At 35.4% G+C, this 9,759-nt stretch overlaps 1 protein-coding gene across 4 annotated transcripts in view; it reads right to left on the reverse strand.

Moving 5' to 3' along the window:
- GALNT13 (polypeptide N-acetylgalactosaminyltransferase 13) overlaps positions 1 to 9,759 on the reverse strand; it is a 549,363-nt gene that overhangs the window by 352,235 nt on the left and 187,369 nt on the right. The gene's annotated exons all lie outside the window — the stretch shown is intronic.

Consider the following 9,759-nt stretch of genomic DNA (forward strand, 5'->3'; position numbering starts at 1 on the left):
ATCACTTCATTTATCATTATGATACATACTTGTTTTTATCGTTTAAAAAGCAATTGTTAAAATCTACCCAAATAAATATGTGAATCCATACCTACCTTATAATGGCTGCAAAATATAGCATAACATGGTCCTACCATGATTTATTTAACTAATCCTTTATCTTTGAACATTTATGTTGTTTCTGTAATCTCTATTATAAATGATGATTCAATTAATTTTCTTCCTTAGTCTACATCTTTAAAAATTTGTTTAAGAATTTGTTTTGAAAATATGGTAGAAATTTAATGAGGAAATTACAGATTAACCATGCTATAATATAATTATTGTTTATCTCATCTTTTTTGACTTTCCTTCTGATATTCCTCTGGCTAGGAATTTCCTCCTATGTCTGATGACTGAAATAATCCTTGTCCACGAATTTCAACTTTCAGATAAGGTAAACACTCTCTCTTCTCTGTTTTTATAGCTCTTTTACTTTATTCCATTACGCCTTTTATAATACTCCATTACCATTATCTGTTTACATGTAATGGCAGAGAGTCTAACTAGTGAACTGTCCCATTTTACTTCCTCCTAGATACACAGATATACAACATTCCTCAGCCTCCCCGACATTTAAGTGTGGTTTTGTAACTGAGGATAGAAATGCTATGGGCCTGGCCAATAACAATTTCCCATGTGCAATTCTCCATGCTCTTTCCTTGGCTCTAGCAACTTTGGAAGCCACGTGTTGAAAATGGCAAAGCCATCACAAGGAGGCGGTAACATAGATGCCTGAACCACCACTTGGAGGACAGCCACCAGCTGATCAGGTATGCCCACTGCATAATTTATATGAGAGCAAAAACACTTTATTTTGCTAAACCATTGGGACTGCAGACCTATCTGTTATACCTGATAGTGTTATTTTTATTAGAGCACTTTGTTCTTTCCCCTTTCGTCTATGAAAACTCACCAACGTATTCTGCCTCAACTTTGACTCAGCTCAGTGCCTGACACCGTTCATTCAATCAGTGAATAAGTTCAAAAAAGTAGAAGGAAACTTTGAGACAATCTAGTTCTATCGAGAGACTGAGGAACAGAGCAATTAAAGTAGAGGTTTTTCCCACCTCAAAGATGTATAAAATGATCCATGTGGTATTTAAAAAAAAGTAAAATCTCTGCTTCATACCTATTTTTTATATTAAAAATTAGTCTTCACTAGTATTTAATATTTAGGTTGAGAATAATATATGTATGCATAATAAATAAATTTAGATACATTAATACAAGCTGAAAAATTTCTACAGATAGTGGCACACAGTTAAAATGTGTGAAGACTATGGTCTTAAGAGGTTTTAATTAGATCACAAATCAGACCCTAAGCAGATAGTTAAAGAAACCATTTAAATAAAGTGAAGTATGCAATTAATCTATTTCAGACCCCAATGGTAATTTTTAAAAAAAATAGTAGTTTGTGGAACTGTTACAAATGGTTCTCAATAATAACTCAATACAAAGTATGGCTGCTTAAATACTGGCAGCTATTAGCCTTACAATAATGGACTTTTCTTTCTTGTCCATAATTTCTTCTTTTGTAAAACATTTAAATAACTTCACAGTGTTATATAAATGGAAGTTATATGCCAATGCATATATGTACTACAGTAGATGCCCATATCACATAAATATTCTATATTCTATAAAGAAAATATTCTATAAAATATATTATATTCTATAATATTCTATAAAAGAAAATGAAACATTTTCTATAAAATGTAATATTCTATAAAAGAAAATGAAACATAGCTTATAAATTATGACTCAGAAATCTTTTATAAAAATATATTGTAAGGAAATATGGATATGCCCCAAATTTTACTGGCATAGATAATTAAAGTAATATTATGTGTTTTTACATGCAAGAAAAAAAATAAATGTATATTTTCTCCCTCTCCATATAGATGCTATATACTACATATGTATTATACTAAATACTATATATATTACATTTTAAATACAATATAAATTGTGTTATATCCACATACAAAAAACATAAATTAAAATTATGCTATAGAAAAATATTTAATTATGTAGATGTTCATATTATACTTAAGTGAAAAAAGAGGTCATGAAACAATACTAAAAAATAAGCCCATTTCTATAAAAAAAAGTTATGTGATGTATAAACATATGTCACCAACGGAGACTTGCAGTGGTTTCTTAGATTAGAAGAACTTTTACATTCTTTCCTTAGCATCATCTGTATTGTTTAAATCAGATCAACTGTACTTAATAAGGGGATTTCAGCTGCATATTAACCAAAACTCTGGTTTCAGTGATGATGGATATAACATGGCTTTTACAGTGATAGATACAGAAGGTGAAGTTAGTGGATGTTGGGGGAATGAAAAAGAAGGGATCAGTGTTGAGTGGAGTTCCTGAAAGAAGGAAAGCTACTTAATGTACCTAAGATGACAAGCAGGTAGAAGAGTATCATAAAGAATTATGGTTTGTTTTAGCAGGAAAGTTCTCACAGGAGGTTCACTATAATTTACAGATAAGGAAAACTATTTAAGTAAGGACAGATAGCAAAGTTCTTGGTTCCTCTTTTATGAAAAAGCAAATTTCCATATTAGTATAAATTTTTTTCACTCTCCTTTCACAATCGTCCTTACAAAACCATCTACATGTCTATTAAAGCCACTGCTATTCTTCTGTACATTAAGAGGTTGTTTGGCACCTCTTAATAATTCAGAAATTATTTAAAAAATATGTATCTACTACCTCAATTAGATGTTACAGTCATAAATATTTCCTAGAAACAATGGACCCAACTTTTAAAATGTTCACTAAGGTAATATAATAATGCTGAAACATGAAATTATTTCCTTCTGCATTAAGAATGAGATTCCTCATTAAAAGTATTGAAAAGGTCCTCAGCTTGCAATGGCTGTAGTAATAACCTTAGTCTCAGCTTTAAATAGGAAATCTCCCCATCCCCCAACTTCTGCCTACACTGCCCCCCCACCAAATTTTATTTTTGGAAACAAAACTCGAATTTTGGCTTCAAGATGCATTGGGAAGCCCTTTGTAAGGAGACAGCATAGTGGAACAATGGCTATTTTAAAGAAGCCCCTTACATAACCCAACACTACAAATTATTCCTAAAATACACAATAATAAACTCTCAGCATTTGATATATCATCACACATACGATTCATCAAGTTCGCAAAAATATACCCACTTTAGCCAAAAAAAAAAGCACTGCATTCATTGACTGTACATCTAATTGAGGTAGTAGATACATATTTTTTAAATAATTTCTGAATGTAACATTTTACTTATGCAACTGCATAAGATGTCCAATAAAGCTCGAAATTAGCTACTATTAGTCACAGAAAATGTGAAGCAAATATTACTCAGGAGGTTCTTATGATTCCACATGTCAGAAGTAAAAAAAAAAAAAAAATTCTTCACAAAGGTCTGCAATTAAAAATTATAATACCGTGAGCAGAAAAATGGTTCATCTCAAATACCCTAAAGTATTTTAAGCCATAAAATTAAATTTACTGCTGGATTGTGCTTTTCTGGCGGCAGTTGTGCTGAATGTCTTTATTTGGTCCACTAGGTCTCCCTCTGCACCATCTCCAGCCTGCTGTGTCAAGGGGTGCTGACCTCTATTTCACATCATCCAGGTTCCCTTGTCTTTGACTTCTGGTTGGGAAGGCACTGACAGATATTAGGGGATAGGAGATGAAAGAGGTTGAGGTATTTATTTCCCTGGTTCCTTCTCTGTGGGGTTGCTGACGGTTGGTTCTCTCACTCACAACTATAATTTATTTCATGGGGAGTGCCCTATGACCAGTTAATGAAGGAAGAAACAGTGCAAGGCTGGATTAACTAAGAATTTACTAGTCCTTGTTAAAAGCTGCTACTTTACAGCCCTACTCAGGGGTGGTCCTGAAAGTCAGTGGGTGAAAGGAAATTCTCCCATCATGCAGAAAGTCAGAGAGGGAATTTGGCTGAATACTGTGTGAAAGGAGAGATGGCTTGAGTTAGGGATCTACACTCATCCATGAGCAGTGGCTAACAGGTTGGACAACTGATAGGGGACTTAAAACACCAAGACTGGAAAATCAATGGCAAAGAGGTCTGATGGAGGAGTATATGAGTGGTCCTCTTGAAATGGGCACAAAAGATGGAGATTCAGGTCCCATGTAATCTCCCAGAGAGGGCTTCCATGGCAGAGGAGCCTCTCAATAATCACATGGACAAAATTAGCCTTCCTATAGCTGTCATTCTTTTTTTTTTCAATTAATCCAGTGCTTGCTCAATGGGAGAAGTACTAATAGGCCAGGATGGCACAAATGCACACTATGCACTGATTTGACAACATGAACTTCTCACCACAGTTGACATGGTTATGGCCACCCGACTTGCCAATAGTAAAAGACAACACACAGCCAATCATATGGCACCATTCTTGACCAATTTGTATGAGGTCAATTCTATTGGACCCCTTTCATCATTGTGAAAGAAAAAAAAAAGTCTTCTTAAAGGGAGAAACAGATATCTGGGATCTGTCTCCTCTGGCCACAATTCTGTCAGCACCACCATTTGTAGACTTACAAAATCTTTATTTTACTTGGGTTTTGACATAATCTTACCACAGACCAGGGGAAATAATTTATGGGGGGAAAAAGAAAATGACCCACGGGCTCACCAAAAAAAAAAAATCTCAAGCCCTCAACATCTAGAAGCAATTGACTTGATAGAATGGAATAATCTGCTAGACTGCTATAGAAACTTTGGGGAGAAAAATCTTGTGGATTGGGGATGCCATCCCACAGGATGCTATGTACCTTAAAGCACTATCCAATGCATAATGTCATATCTCCTAAGACAGAATGCACAGGTCCAGGAACCAAGGGAGGATGTGAGAGTGGCCTCTTTCAGCAAAGTCACTGAAGGAAAATTTCTATCTCTACAACCTAGCCTTTATGGGGAGAAGGGTACTAGTTTCCATGGGAAAAAAATGCTTCCACTAGAGAACACAATCAAGGATCTGTAAAATTGGAAATTGAGTCTGCCTTCTGGCCATTATGAACTCCTTAAGCTGTCTAACCTTCTCTACAGAGAAAGGGACAACAATAGTGGTTGAGGTGATTGATATTATTTACCAGTAGGAAATTAGACTGCCACCACATAACGGGGACAAGGAGAACTATTTCTGAACCTAGAGGTTTCTCTGGAGTGTCTTATTTATGTGATAGGCTGGGTAATAGAATAATGAGGCAACACAATAAAGGTAGACCAATCAGGCTTATAACACAGGATCATACCCCCAGTAACTAGTCTGATCATACTATACAGACTAGTTACTGACACAGCTTAGGATACACGTAGAGTAATTGCAGCTAAAAGAATGTATAATTATCATCTAAGACCTCATGAGCAGCTACATGTCATAAGACTATAGCAGCTATATTTTATATTAAGAATTTTTTTCCTTTTTTTTTCTAGATTACCTTATACAAAGAGCACTGAGGTTTACTAACATTTTAGATTTTGTTTGGGAATATGATAAAACTGATATAAATTCATAAGAATATGGTAGTTGATACGATTCACATATCCCTTATACTAGGGACACATATTTTTTATCTGGAAAAGAGATACGCTGAAAAAAAAAAAAGAGGAATGGAATGCAGAATTTTCCATTTGTTCCTCCAGATCCACATTCCACTCGACCTTTCTCAAACTATGCCCCAGGAGGCTGACTTTTTTTTTAAAATAAATTTATTTATTTATTTGCTTTTATTTCGGCTGTGTTGGTTCTTCGTTGCTGCACATGGGCTTTCTCTAGTCGTGGTGAGCGGCGGCTACTCTATGTTGTGGTGCACGGGCTTCTCATTGTTGTGGCTTCTCTCATTGCAGAGTACGGGCTCTTGAGCACAGGCTCAGTAGTTATGGTGCACAGGCTTAGTTGCTCCACGGCATGTGGGATCTTCCTGGGCCAGGAATCCAACCCGTGTCCCCTGCATTGGCAGGCAGATTCTTAACCAATGTGCCACCAGGGAAGCCCGAGGCTGAATTTTATAGACTTTCTTCTCTGGCTTCAGATTGGATTTGGCCAATGAGACTAACCAGTAAGAAGTTGGACAGTAAGACAAAATAAAATTAAGACATTTACTCCCTTGGGTCTTTCTTGTGTAGTAGCCACAAACTGGCTATGTCCTCAAACTATAGGCCATAGTCTCTCAGGTAGCCCTCTCCATAGAGGTATTTTTTTACAAGTTCATATAATTGCTTCCTTCCCTCCCATTTAAAGTCCAGGAGTGGTAATGACTTAACCCCTGATTACTAGTGCCAGTGTACAACCATTTTTTGTTGCATTCTCTAAACTCTGTTGATTCTTTTGTAAACAGCCTTGTTATACTCTCCTTGGCTACTTGCTTGAAAGTGCCATCTGTTTCCTGCTTATAAGAGTTTAAAAAGGAAAGTGGGAGCTGTAGTGGATTCCCCACTTACATGACAAAGTTTATGGTTTGACCAGTTTAGTACGATAATTTTAAAATTTAAATGCTGTTATAAAAATCAACACAATGCTCAACCACCAGTAAGGTACATATTTAAGTGAACACACTCTTTCTTAAAACTCATCAGATCTATATGAAATACTGTCAAATATGCCCTGGCTTTTATTATCTAAACCATTTTTATTAAAGGAAATTTTGGTTACTTCATAAGGTCAAGGGCAAATTGTGGGTGCTTACTCACCTAGACAAGCTACAGATTAAATTAGTGACCCAATAAAAAACAACAGACGGTGCTCTGAGCCTGAGGAGAAACAATGACCCCTTCCTTCTTCTTTCTCTATATAGTTTACTCTTAAAATCCTTAACATTTTACCTGACTGTACATAATATGTATATCATATACATGTATGCATATACACACATATGTTTATATTTGTGCAAAAATATATATGTATACCCACATACGTACATACATACACAGATTTGGGGGGAGGGTAATGTTTTAAAATATCTTTACCGATACTACTTTTTTCTTTCATATTTAATAATTTAATTGTCACCTTTTCATAACTACCTATAGAAGTGTTTAATTTTCATTACATACACATTGCTAGTTTAATCCTCTACTACTTAAAACCTATTGAGGTTAAAATTTATTTATGGAAATTCTGCCCTAGGACTTGAGTTTCAAGGAAACTATGAATCTTTTGAGTAATTTTTCCCATGAAATTATTTTAACCTGAAGGAAAAGCAGTTTACTCTGGCACAGCTGTCTTCCAACGTTTATAATAGATCCAGTTTTCTGTAGGAATAAGTAATAGCAGTCACTTTAGGAAACAACTTTAAAATTTGTTTGCATTAGTAGTTAATGTTATCCAATAGGTAAATTCCATTGCAATTTGTAGTTAATAGCTCTTTATTCATGCTACTGGGAAGGGGCAGCTAATTTCATATGTATCATTATATTGTTTTATTTTCAGTTATTTTATATTTATTCCTCTGCATGAATAAACTGATTTGAATTATTACCTTTCTTATTTTATATTTCAAAGAGGTAAAAATACTCCAGTGATTTCAAAATGAGGTGGTTTTGCTTCCTTTTTTTGAAGTGCAGTTATGAGTTTTTTAATAAGTGGACTTTAAGATTGCTTATTGACCATATTTTAGTTCCTTGTCCATTGTGGCACAGCAAAAAAAAAATTTCACTATCCTTTTGATATTGTTTCCTTCCAGCTCTGTTTCTTCATTCTGGCTTCTTTTTTCCTATGTACTCTGCTAATTCATACAGTCTCAAACAGGAGACCAATTGGATGAAAACACTTAATCTGGATAGGTTATATGCAACACGTTTTGCCATACTGACTTGCATTCATCAAAACCCAGACACCTACATATCTTATAAAATTATAGACTCACAATATCTCAAGATTGGAAATTTAGGTATTTTGTCTGAATGCACAAGTGTTTTCAACAGAGAATTGTTTAGAGCCAGTTTACCTCAGCTGACACACAAAACAGAATTTAGCTTGCAAATGTTTTGCAAATTTATCTCTATGATCTTAACAATAAAAAGTGTCTCAGGAAAAATAGATTGATGGGAAAATAAAGCAGGTAGACTAATGCAGTAAAGTTCCTTTACATACTGAGTATCACATCTAACTAAGCAGAATCACGTGATAGTAGCAAGTTGCTATTACCTTGCATTAACTGACATAATATGTTCACTCACTGAAAACTACTTAGGGATCCCCAGCTTGAGATGGTAAAGATGGTACGATATCTCCCTTGTAAGAAAGAATATGGGATCATTATGTGAAAGCATTCTGCTCTTGCTAAAAGATGTTCCCATAAATTTAAAGCAAGCTTAAGAGGAGGTGCAAGGCAGAAGTTATAATTATTTAACTGTAATTATTTAGGTAATCTTCATTTTAAACTATGCAGATTAGAAGAAAGGAAGCAGGGAAGACAACCAAACTTTGTCAAGTTTAACTGTGCAAGGTTCAGGATATATTTCCCCACAGAGTACAACTCAGAAATTCATATATTAATAAAATTTTTTCTTCTTAGAGTTTTTCCTCTTCTTCCCATTTTTCTCATCTAATGTGAATTATTCTCACCTTCTCTTTGTCCTGTCAGATCCCAACAACTTATCAAGACATTTTGTAGCCTTTCTTCCTGCCTACAAATTATCCAGTTCATGCAGATTTCCTTTTTCAAGTGTGGGGTAGTATTTTTTTAAATAAATTTATTTATTTCATTTATTTATTTTTCGTTGCATTGGGTCTTCGTTGCTGCGCGCGGGCTTTCTTTAGTTGCGGCAAGCGGGGGCTACTCTTTGTTGCGGCACGCGGGCTTCTCATTGCAGTGGCTTCTCTTGTTGCGGAGCACGGGCTCTAGGTGGGTGGGCTTCGGTAGTTGTGGCTCGCGGGCTCTATAGAGTGCAGGCTCAGTAGTTGTGGCACATGGGCTTAGCTGCTCCGTGGCATGTGGGATCTTCCCAGACCAGGGCTCATACACAAGTCCCCTGCATTGGCAGGTGGATTCTTAACCACTGCACCACCAGGGAAGCCCCATGTGTGGGGTAGTATTTCATTAAACAGTTTCAAGTTCTGTTTTTATGTATATTGCATGTTTAGTTATAATTGTTGAGATATAACTGAACATTTAACTCTTGTAAGATATGATGAAACCATCTCCTCACATTCAATTCAATTTAATTCAACAAGCATTTATTGACTTCACTATGCCAGGTCTATTTGGGATGCTGGGCATATATCAGTAAACAACACAGAAAAAATTTCTACCCTAGTGTTTCTTACATCTTATACATCCACAGTTCTGCTTCACCCACCAACAGTTTTCATTTTCTTCTATGATATCTTTCTTACCAGTACCACTAGAAAATTTTCGTTGGAAAGTTGTGTTACTGTCCAATATAAACAAGAACAAAACATGCAAAACTTAAGCTGTGTTCATGTGCTAGGCACTGCTCTTAGCATGTTATATACATTAACTCAATCTGCATAACAAGTTTATGGAATGTGCACTAGTTATCACAGTCCTAATTTTATGGAAGAGTAAACACAGAAATAGAGAAAACTTAAATAATGTCAAGCTTGCCCAGTTAATAAGTGAAGTCCTGATCAAACCCAGGCAGCTTGACCTCAGAGTTTGTGCTATTTACCAGTAAACACACACACACACACACACACACACACACACACACACACACACACA

The sequence above is a fragment of the Aethalodelphis obliquidens genome, unplaced genomic scaffold, assembly GCF_003676395.1.
Source record: "Aethalodelphis obliquidens isolate GAN/ISIS:26980383/991018 unplaced genomic scaffold, ASM367639v1 scaffold2, whole genome shotgun sequence".
Classification (NCBI taxonomy): Eukaryota; Metazoa; Chordata; class Mammalia; order Artiodactyla; family Delphinidae; genus Aethalodelphis; species Aethalodelphis obliquidens.